Source organism: Bactrocera dorsalis, chromosome 3, assembly GCF_023373825.1.
Source record: "Bactrocera dorsalis isolate Fly_Bdor chromosome 3, ASM2337382v1, whole genome shotgun sequence".
In the NCBI taxonomy this organism is placed as follows: domain Eukaryota; kingdom Metazoa; phylum Arthropoda; class Insecta; order Diptera; family Tephritidae; genus Bactrocera; species Bactrocera dorsalis.
This window is the reverse complement of record NC_064305.1, coordinates 25,933,629-25,943,582: the sequence shown is the minus strand read 5'-3', so window position 1 is coordinate 25,943,582 and position 9,954 is coordinate 25,933,629. Positions and strand designations below refer to the sequence as shown.

Here is a 9,954-nt window from a genome sequence, read left to right as displayed (position 1 = left end):
TTAAGTTCTGCAGCTCGAACTATTTTCTCCAGCAGCAAATTGAAGAAGTCGCACGATAGGGAGTCGACTTGTCTGAAACCGGAGAGGCTCTTCCCGATCCTGACGGCGCTTCTGGTGTTGCTCAACGTCAGTTTACACAGCCGTATTAGTTTTGAGGGGATACCAAATTCAGACATCGTGACATAAAGGCAGCTCCTTTTCATGCTGTCAAAGGCAACTTTAAAACATATCGCTGGTTTGCGTCCACGACCCAATGAAAGAGAAGGGCGATGTGACCAAAGATGCTTTCTATGAGCGCTTAGAACGCACCTATGAGAGCTGCCCCCGCCACGATATCATAATCGTTCTTGGCGACTTTAATGCCAGGTTGGGCAAAGAAGGCATCTCTGGCACTGCGGTCGGTAAATTCAGTCGAAATATGGTTATCTGTAGTACTAGATTCCAGCATAAGAAAATTCATCAAGCCACCTGGCTGTCTCCAAAATACCAACTAAATCGATCATGTTATGATAGACGGAAGACGCGTCTCCAGTGGTCCTAATATCAACTCGGACCACTATCTTGTTGCAGCCAGGATTCGCATCCGCCTCTGGGCAGAAAAAAAAATGCACGTCAACAAACACAAGAAAGGTTCGACGTCAAGAAGCTGCAACAGACAGCCGAACATTTTTCTACTCGACTTGCACTCCTCCTCTTCGGGCCCCGGCGAAGTCGATCAACCTCAACCCATTTGGGGATGTTTCATCGTGGAGACTGAATTTACCGACCGCCGTGCTAAAGATGCCTTCTTTGCCTACCCTGGCTTTAAAGCCGCTAAGAACGATTTTGACATTGTGGCGGGGGCAGCTTTCATATGTTGCGCTCTTTTATATGGCCACAGTAGTAAATGCCACAAGGACTCCAGTCGGTCCTTGTCTCGTCCATCGCATTTCTTGGACGGCGGTGATGCCAACCTTCACTCTAACGAGGACACTTCTCACTTTAGCTCACCTTCAAACGGATGTTCTTCGGTTACCCAGAGGATTCTTGGTCTAGGACCGGAAGTCGTAAGCTGCTTGAGCTATATGTAAAATAATCGTTTCTGGCCACTCCCAAGTGAATGCCAATCAGAGAACTTTCCTCATTTGCGTGAACTTCAACACATAACTCCATCCAAATTATTACGGATATTCTTAGAACACAAGAAGCAGTAAACTACCTAGGCGTAAGAGTGGACGCCAGACTTCTAGGTACAAATCCAGCACAGCAAAGGGAAGGCATTATGCAGAGCTAAGATCAGGGCAGACGTGCTTAAAGAGGAAAACCGGCGTGCGGTAGTGGCCAGAGTACATCACACCGCAGCCTTCAGACTTGCACCGGTCTGCCGAACAGTGTCAGACGCTGCAATATTAGTTATAAGCGTATTAATATTATATATATTGACCTTCTAGCATACGAAAGGAAAAGGCTATGGGAGCTAAAAAAATATCCAATAATAACATGGTCGCAATAGAACAAATAAAGATAGATACAATAACCAAATGGCAACAAAGAGTAATAAAAAATCTAGATTTATGGACAAACCGTAAAATCGGAGAAGTCGATTTTTACACAACCCACCTGTTTTCCGGACACGGATACTTTAAAAAGTATCTCCACAGAATGGAAAAAGCCGGAGAGCCATCATGACTATACAACGACGCGACAGAAGACGACGCTAAACACGCATTCTTTGAAAGTGTGCGTTGGCAACGAGAATGCACCGCCGTCGAAGACCTGATTGGCTCAATAAACGTGGACAATTTATTCAGCGTCATACTGGAGAGTAAAGCAAACTGGGAAATTATCCAGAAATTTGCAACAATATTGCCACGCAGCAAAAAGCGGCACCTGGACCAGGTACGCAGATGAAAATTTCTCAGTTTAATAATAAAATGCATAGTTGTCCGATCGAAATAATTTGTTCGGGGATTGCAGCATTGTCTTGTATAATAATCCATGCCGAATTTCGTCTTAGTATCAATTAAAAAAGTGTTCCATAAAAAGATTTGATTTTAATCGGTCACTTTGTATGACAGCTATAGGCTCTAGTGCACCGATAAAAACGATTCCGACAAATGAGCAGATACTTGTGAAGAAAAAGACTTGTGCAAAGTGATTGAGATCTTTCATAATACATCCAACAACTCCTCCCTGAGTTCTAATCAGGGCATAGTTTCTCTGGGTCAGTTCTTGAATAAAAATGGATTTCTTTGTACCTCAGAAACGAATTATGTTTTAAATTTGAATTACGTCGACGGGAGGGCATTATAAATGTAATAACAAGCAGCGGAAAATTTAACCAAAATAGCCCGTATGCTTCAAGCAGAGAACGTTTATCATAGAGAAGGTTCACGGTGCGAAGATCGTAAAAATATTTTTGGCTAACTCGGTCGAGATGAGGGAGTTTCACCACTGCCAGCTCGGCAGGAGAAATTTTAACATTTCCGCTTGAACAGAGCTGAGCGTGAAATAAAAACTATGCTCAAAACTACATACTTACATATCGTCACCTGAAATGCAAATTAACGTAACAACATTTTCGGAAATTTACAGTAGCATGAACGAAACACGAAATAAAATGGAACATGAGTGAAAAAAAAAATTAATATTGGTTAAAACTGGTATATATCTGAGGGCAGAACCTGGAAATGTTGGACCTATGCAATATTATGTACGTAATTTGAAGTAGTGAAGCGTAATCAATAAGACATTCAATTTTGAATTTTTTGATGATACGTTATTTTGCATTTCAGGTGACGATATATTATATTGCTCTAACAGACGTACATATGTTCGTTCTTTTGCTTATATTTTCCCTGCAAAAATTTGAGGACCACGTAGTCCAATTGGGTAATGCTTCGAAGTAGAGGCGATGAGATCTGGTTACATACCTAACCATATGTTATGCTGCAATGGACCATGTCCGAAATTGAACATCGTCTTTTTCGTGCTTGTTCGGCAATTTGATTCGGTTATACTCGTATGCAGGTATATTTAGCAATGGACATCATAAAAATAACGATAATTTTAAATAAATCGTAACGAGATATCGATTTATTTTTCCTAAAAAGTCATTGAAAATTATTTAATACATTTCAAAAAACCTTTATTAACGTAATATTTCTTATTTATTACCACGTTGAAGAATTTGTTAATTTTTACCCCACTTAAACTTTTTCTGTATTTGCGGTTGCTTTCATCAATCACATATGTATAAGAATTAGAGCAAACATTTAATTCAAAAAGATCTTTGAAATACAATTTTACGAACCGTGTCTTCTAAGAATTTGAAACATTTCTCATATTAGTTTAAAACAAATTGAAGCAAATTATAAAAAACATTGAATATTTTAGTCTAAAAGTGAACTATTCATTATCGAGAATAACAAAATAAATCGATTTGCATACAATTTTTAACTTAGAACGAGTTTACACCCGAAAACTTTTGTTGCTCGTTTTTGGAATATTCTCGTCTGGTGTTCTGCAATCTTTTTGATATCATATTATCAAATTTTTGTACGCTTCATTTAAAATGTGCACAAAAATATTTTTCTTAAGATAATTTTTATCTTTATTCTTAATTTTCAAAAACACTTCCAATATAATAAAGATATTTGCATATTTATATTCTATTTAAAAAGTTTATGATTAAATTAAATTTTCCTCGACGTGCCCTCGCCTACAGTTTGGGCGATAAAAGGCGAAGTGTGTCAATGCGCGCTTAATCCTTTTAAAGTATCGATAAGTCGTTGTATTCATATATTGTGTATCGCCCACCCCTACATTTACTCATTTTGAAATTGTCAGACGGATTGGATGGATTGGAAAAATTTACTGCGACATAATTGGAGAAATTTCAAGGATTTTGGTGAATATAGTGTGTGAAAAATTTAATAATAAATTAATTAGTAATTAATTAAAATGAGTTGCTCAAAGAGGCATTTGAAACGCCTTTTAAAGCTAAAAAAGAGTTTTATACAGAGCAATTAGCCGTTAAAAATGAGGAATCAGTACGAGTTTGGGGAAACGATGCCGCTACCGAGAATATTGCGCATTGTAATTCTTTTCATAGTACTGATGCCACTAGGGAAAAGCTTCCATTAAAGAAATTTGCCACATAACGACCAATTACTTTTTATACCAATATTACATGGCTGCACTAATTAACGTTTTTAATTTTGTTTTCATATACATACTTACATACATATGTAAATATTTGGAGTTGCTACATAAGGAAAAAATATGGAAACAGCTGGAAAGCTTCGCCGGATGAACGCCGGAATACCCCAATCATTTTTAGGTAAGTGAACTACTGTTTTTTTAATTTATATTGTTTGTGTTTTTACTTTCATTGACAATTTTTATTATTTAGATAGCTTCAATGATGGTTGCGATAAGTGCAACAACCTTCAAAAATTATTTGTGGACAAAATTACAAAATTGGGAGGTATGTTAAATATATATACATATACATCATTGTGATCAAATGGAATATCATTAACATACCCACATTCTTTTATTTTTCCAGAATGAATTGAAAAACAAAACAAAGTGATCATTAATATTTTGGCGGAACATGCCGTTTTGTTACAAAATCTAACTCAAAAGGAGAAGGAAACTGTTGGAGCTATTTCCTATCAAAACAGATGATGATATCGTGAAATTAGAGGTGGAAATAAATGATGATAATAGAGATTTCTATGTAAGAGTCCTATAATTTATATATAAAAATAACTGATTATGTTAAGAGCCTAATCCAATTTCATTTTAAACATTTTAGATTTCAGCAGTGAAATACTTGTTACAAGGAAAGGTTGTAAAAAATTTCGAAAAGATTTTGGCGCGTAAATTTTGCCTTGAATACAACATTAATGGAATTGGCAACAAAAAGAGCTTTAAGGATTATTCTATGGTGTATACCATACTTTAAAGTATGGACAATTGAAGTATTCATTAACGACAAAACAATATATTTATGTACATATATATAATTTTTTATTTATTACAGAAGCAATTGGAAAAACAGCAGTAAATGCGGAAGCGGAAATGAGGAGGGCTTTTCAGATCGTAAAAAAGAGGCATTTCCGGCAGGTTTCTTCGATCAAAAATCATACCTAATATAAAAACTGATTTTTTTGCGTTACACATACGTACCTCTCCTAAAATAGAGTTAAGTTTTTAATAATAATTTAAGTGTAATATATGTAAATAAAATTTTTTTATAAAAAATGAATTGCAGCATCCAAAGAAAATATTTTAAGTTTAATATACTTGTGTAAACTAAAAATTTTTTAATAAAAAAAATAATAATAAAAACAGCGTTTAAAAATTTTTATTGGAAATGGCTCAAAAATGTGGTCCATTTGGACCACAATAATAGTAAGTAGAGTATGCCATGGTCTAGTGTAATTAGAATATGGACTAGACGAAGTAGTTTCGTAGGTGGTCGAGAACGCAATGGTCTTGTGTAAGCATAATATATGTTGGACCAAAGGAGGTAGTTTGGTAGGTGGTCCTATGTTATGCAGCGTTGGACCAGATGTGGTCATGTCCAATGACATCGCAATGTTAATGTAACTATATTTTTTCCATATGTTTGGACCACGTCCGCAATTGTCCATACTTTAAAGTATGGTATACACCATAGAATAATCCTTAAAGCTCTTTTTGTTGCCAATTCCATTAATGTTGTATTCAAGGCAAAATTTACGCGCCAAAACCTTTTCGAAATTTTTTACAACCTCTCCTTGTAACAAGTATTTCACTGCTGAAATCTAAAATGTTTAAAATGAAATTGGATTAGGCTCTTAACATAATCAGTTATTTTTATATATAAATTATAGGACTCTTACATAGAAATCTCTATTATCATCATTTATTTCCACCTCTAATTTCACGATATCATCATCTGTTTTGATAGGAAATAGCTCCAACAGTTTCCTTCTCCTTTTGAGTTAGATTTTGTAACAAAATGGCATGTTCCGCCAAAATATTAATGATCACTTTGTTTTGTTTTTCAATTAATTCTGGAAAAATAAAAGAATGTGGGTATGTTAATGATATTCCATTTGATCACAATGATGTATATGTATATAAAGGGTGATTTTTTAAGAGCTTGATAACTTTTTTATTAAAAAAAACGCATAAAATTTGCAAAATCTCATCGGTTCTTTATTTGAAACGTTAGATTGGTTCATGACATTTACTTTTTGAAGATAATTTAATTTAAATGTTGACCGCGGCTGCGTCTTAGGTGGTCCATTCGGAAAGTCCAATTTTGGGCAACTTTTTCGAGCATTTCGGCCGGAATAGCCCGAATTTCTTCGGAAATGTTGTCTTCCAAAGCTGGAATAGTTGCTGGCTTATTTCTGTAGACTTTAGACTTGACGTAGCCCCACAAAAAATAGTCTAAAGGCGTTAAATCGCATGATCTTGGTGGCCAACTTACGGGTCCATTTCTTGAGATGAATTGTTGTCCGAAGTTTTCCCTCAAAATGGCCATAGAATCGCGAGCTGTGTGGCATGTAGCGCCATCTTGTTGAAACCACATGTCAACCAAGTTCAGTTCTTCCATTTTTGGCAACAAAAAGTTTGCTAGCATCGAACGATAGCGATCGCCATTCACCGTAACGTTGCGTCCAACAGCATCTTTGAAAAAATACGGTCCAATGATTCCACCAGCGTACAAACCACACCAAACAGTGCATTTTTCGGGATGCATGGGCAGTTCTTGAACGGCTTCTGGTTGCTCTTCACCCCAAATGCGGCAATTTTGCTTATTTACGTAGCCATTCAACCAGAAATGAGCCTCATCGCTGAACAAAATTTGTCGATAAACACATTTCGAACCGAACACTGATTTTGGTAATAAAATTCAATGATTTGCAAGCGTTGCTCGTTAGTAAGTCTATTCATGATGAAATGTCAAAGCATACTGAGCATCTTTCTCTTTGACACCATGTCTGAAATCCCACGTGATCTGTCAAATACTAATGCATGAAAATCCTAACCTCAAAAAAATCACCCGTTATATTTAACATACCTCCCAATTTTGTAATTTTGTCCACAAATAATTTTTGAAGGTTGTTGCACTTATCGCAACCATCATTGAAGCTATCTAAATAATAAAAATTGTCAATGAAAGTAAAAACACAAACAATATAAATTAAAAAAACAGTAGTTCACTTACCTAAAAATGATTGGGGTATTCCGGCGTTCATCCGGCGAAGCTTTCCAGCTGTTTCCATATTTTTTCCTTATGTAGCAACTCCAAATATTTACATATGTATGTAAGTATGTATATGAAAACAAAATTAAAAACGTTAATTAGTGCAGCCATGTAATATTGGTATAAAAAATAATTGGTCGTTATGTGGCAAATTTCTTTAATGGAAGCTTTTCCCTAGTGGCATCAGTACTATGAAAAGAATTACAATGCGCAATATTCTCGGTAGCGGCATCGTTTCCCCGAACTCGTACTGATTCCTCATTTTTAACGGCTAATTGCTCTGTATAAAACTCTTTTTTAGCTTTAAAAGGCGTTTCAAATGCCTCTTTGAGCAACTCATTTTAATTAATCACTAATTAATTTATTATTAAATTTTTCACACACTATATTCACCAAAATCCTTGAAATTTCTCCAATTATGTCGCAGTAAATTTTTCCAATCCATCCAATCCGTCTGACAATTTCAAAATGAGTACATGTAGGGGTGGGCGATACACAATATATGAATACAACGACTTATCGATACTTTAAAAGGATTAAGCGCGCATTGACACACTTCGCCTTTTATCGCCCAAACTGTAGGCGAGGGCACGTCGAGGAAAATTTAATTTAATCATAAACTTTTTAAATAGAATATAAATATGCAAATATCTTTATTATATTGGAAGTGTTTTTGAAAATTAAGAATAAAGATAAAAATTATCTTAAGAAAAATATTTTTGTGCACATTTTAAATGAAGCGTACAAAAATTTGATAATATGATATCAAAAAGATTGCAGAACACCAGACGAGAATATTCCAAAAACGAGCAACAAAAGTTTTCGGGTGTAAACTCGCTCTAAGTTAAAAATTGTATGCAAATCGATTTATTTTGTTATTCTCGATAATGAATAGTTCACTTTTAGACTAAAATATTCAATGTTTTTTATAATTTGCTTCAATTTGTTTTAAACTAATATGAGAAATGTTTCAAATTCTTAGAAGACACGGTTCGTAAAATTGTATTTCAAAGATCTTTTTGAATTAAATGTTTGCTCTAATTCTTATATATATGTGATCGTTATTTTTATGATATTCGTAGTTAATGTGAAAATAAATCCTATTTTTTAATTATTTATTGTATTTGATATATTCATACTTATGTGTACACTTCATTACATACTTATGTATATAACAAACTATCATAATATTATTAAAAAATGAAATAAATTACAATAGTGCCAAATATACATTAATCGCACATTTTTTCATTGAAAACTTATATTCACATGTATCATGACCACATGTATGTGTTTATGTTCGCTTTCGCGAATTCAAATCATATTTTCACTTATCAATAATAACATGTGCGCGCTGCTCATACAAGGTTTGTCGCAAGAGAAACAGAACTTTTTAAATATAACAGATCATACTTCTAATGTTGTGTATGCGTTATTTGTGTGCCAATGTCATGCGAGCATATTTATGTTCAATTTCTCCTGCCGAGCTGGCAGCAGTAGGGATGGCAAACTCGATTCCGATTCTACTCGAGAATCAAGTTTTCTCGTAAAATAATTGAGTTTTCGGAAGGGATATTCAGTAGTCGACGTCGATTAAGAATCGATTCTTCACATTCGACTTTACTATTAATTAAGTGACCAGTTTCAAGTTATAAGCTTAATATCCAGCTTTCAAGAAATGTAAAAACTTCATATAAAAAAACGCTTAAGAAACGGTCAAGAAACTTTCCTGCGATAAATTTACTTGTGGTAGTATGCAGCTCTAAAGAAATCTTCTTGATCCTCGATACAAAAAAATTGGTTTCCAGAGTATGCTTAGTTGTTCACGTGCTATAGAGACTGTGGGTACGTCATTGACATGGAAAATTTATTAAACTATAGGGAAAAATTAATTTTTTTTATTATTATAATACTTTAAATATTAATATGTTATTGGAATTTTATACGTATAGGTTCACTGGTAAAAGAGGAGGTGAAAGTGTCAAAAAACTTAGCTATTGAGTGTGATAGTCGGCTAACTATTGAAGATCAACAGTCATCAAACAAAGATAAAAATTTCTGGGATTTTTTGGATCAAGCTGTACAATCGAGTAATCAGTACAACGACAATGATGAAGCGGGTGGAGTACAAATTGAGTTAAGGCAATTTATTAATCGGCCGATAGTAGATAGAGGTAGTACACAAGATCCATTACATGTTTGGAAAAGTATCGAAAATGAGTATCCTCACGTATCGAGGATTGCAAGAAAATACTTATCAATTGTTGCGACTTCAACACCTTGTGAACGTTTATTTTCACATACTGGGTTAACTGCGAATCAAATTCGCAGCCGGTTAACGCCAGATCACTTAAATATGCTTCTGTTTTTAAGATCTGTCCCGGAAAATGTATGGTTTTCTTAAACTGACAATTAGCTTATTGTTCTTTTACTTATTTTAAATTTAATTAAAAACTTATTTTATTAAACTTCTTTAAACAATTATTTAAAAAAAATGTAAATGAAATGTAATGTTCTTGGTACCTTATTTATAAACAAAACAATATAATTGTTTTTAACTATTTTTGTGGTTTATTTAATCGATTTGAATTATTCTTTCAATTTATGTCTTGTGATTTAATAAATAAATTTTTGTCCTTTTAATTTAAAATCGATTAGAATCGAAAGAATCGATTTTTGCCCCCGGATAATCGATTCTTAGAATT

The 9,954-nt window shown here is 34.2% G+C and overlaps 2 long non-coding RNA genes across 5 annotated transcripts; one reads left to right on the top strand and one right to left on the bottom strand.

The window, feature by feature from the left end:
• The first annotated feature begins 3,809 nt into the window (after positions 1 to 3,809).
• On the top strand, positions 3,810 to 5,185 carry LOC125777278 (uncharacterized). Of its 3 annotated transcripts, XR_007422227.1 has the most exons (6): positions 3,810 to 3,889; positions 4,244 to 4,321; positions 4,394 to 4,468; positions 4,550 to 4,723; positions 4,802 to 4,967; positions 5,030 to 5,185. It is a non-coding gene; the product is annotated as an uncharacterized LOC125777278 (long non-coding RNA). The 3 variants fall into 3 exon arrangements; XR_007422228.1 differs by lacking the exon at positions 3,810 to 3,889 and having other exon boundaries at positions 3,909 to 4,321; positions 4,802 to 4,952; XR_007422226.1 differs by lacking the exon at positions 3,810 to 3,889 and having other exon boundaries at positions 3,909 to 4,321.
• A 146-nt stretch (positions 5,186 to 5,331) lies between these two features.
• LOC125777279 (uncharacterized) lies at positions 5,332 to 8,257 on the bottom strand. Of its 2 annotated transcripts, XR_007422230.1 has the most exons (5): positions 7,643 to 8,257; positions 7,211 to 7,288; positions 7,064 to 7,138; positions 5,874 to 6,047; positions 5,332 to 5,795 (listed from the first exon to the last, which is right to left on the bottom strand). It is a non-coding gene; the product is annotated as an uncharacterized LOC125777279 (long non-coding RNA). The 2 variants fall into 2 exon arrangements; XR_007422229.1 differs by having other exon boundaries at positions 7,211 to 8,253.
• Positions 8,258 to 9,954: the final 1,697 nt, after the last annotated feature.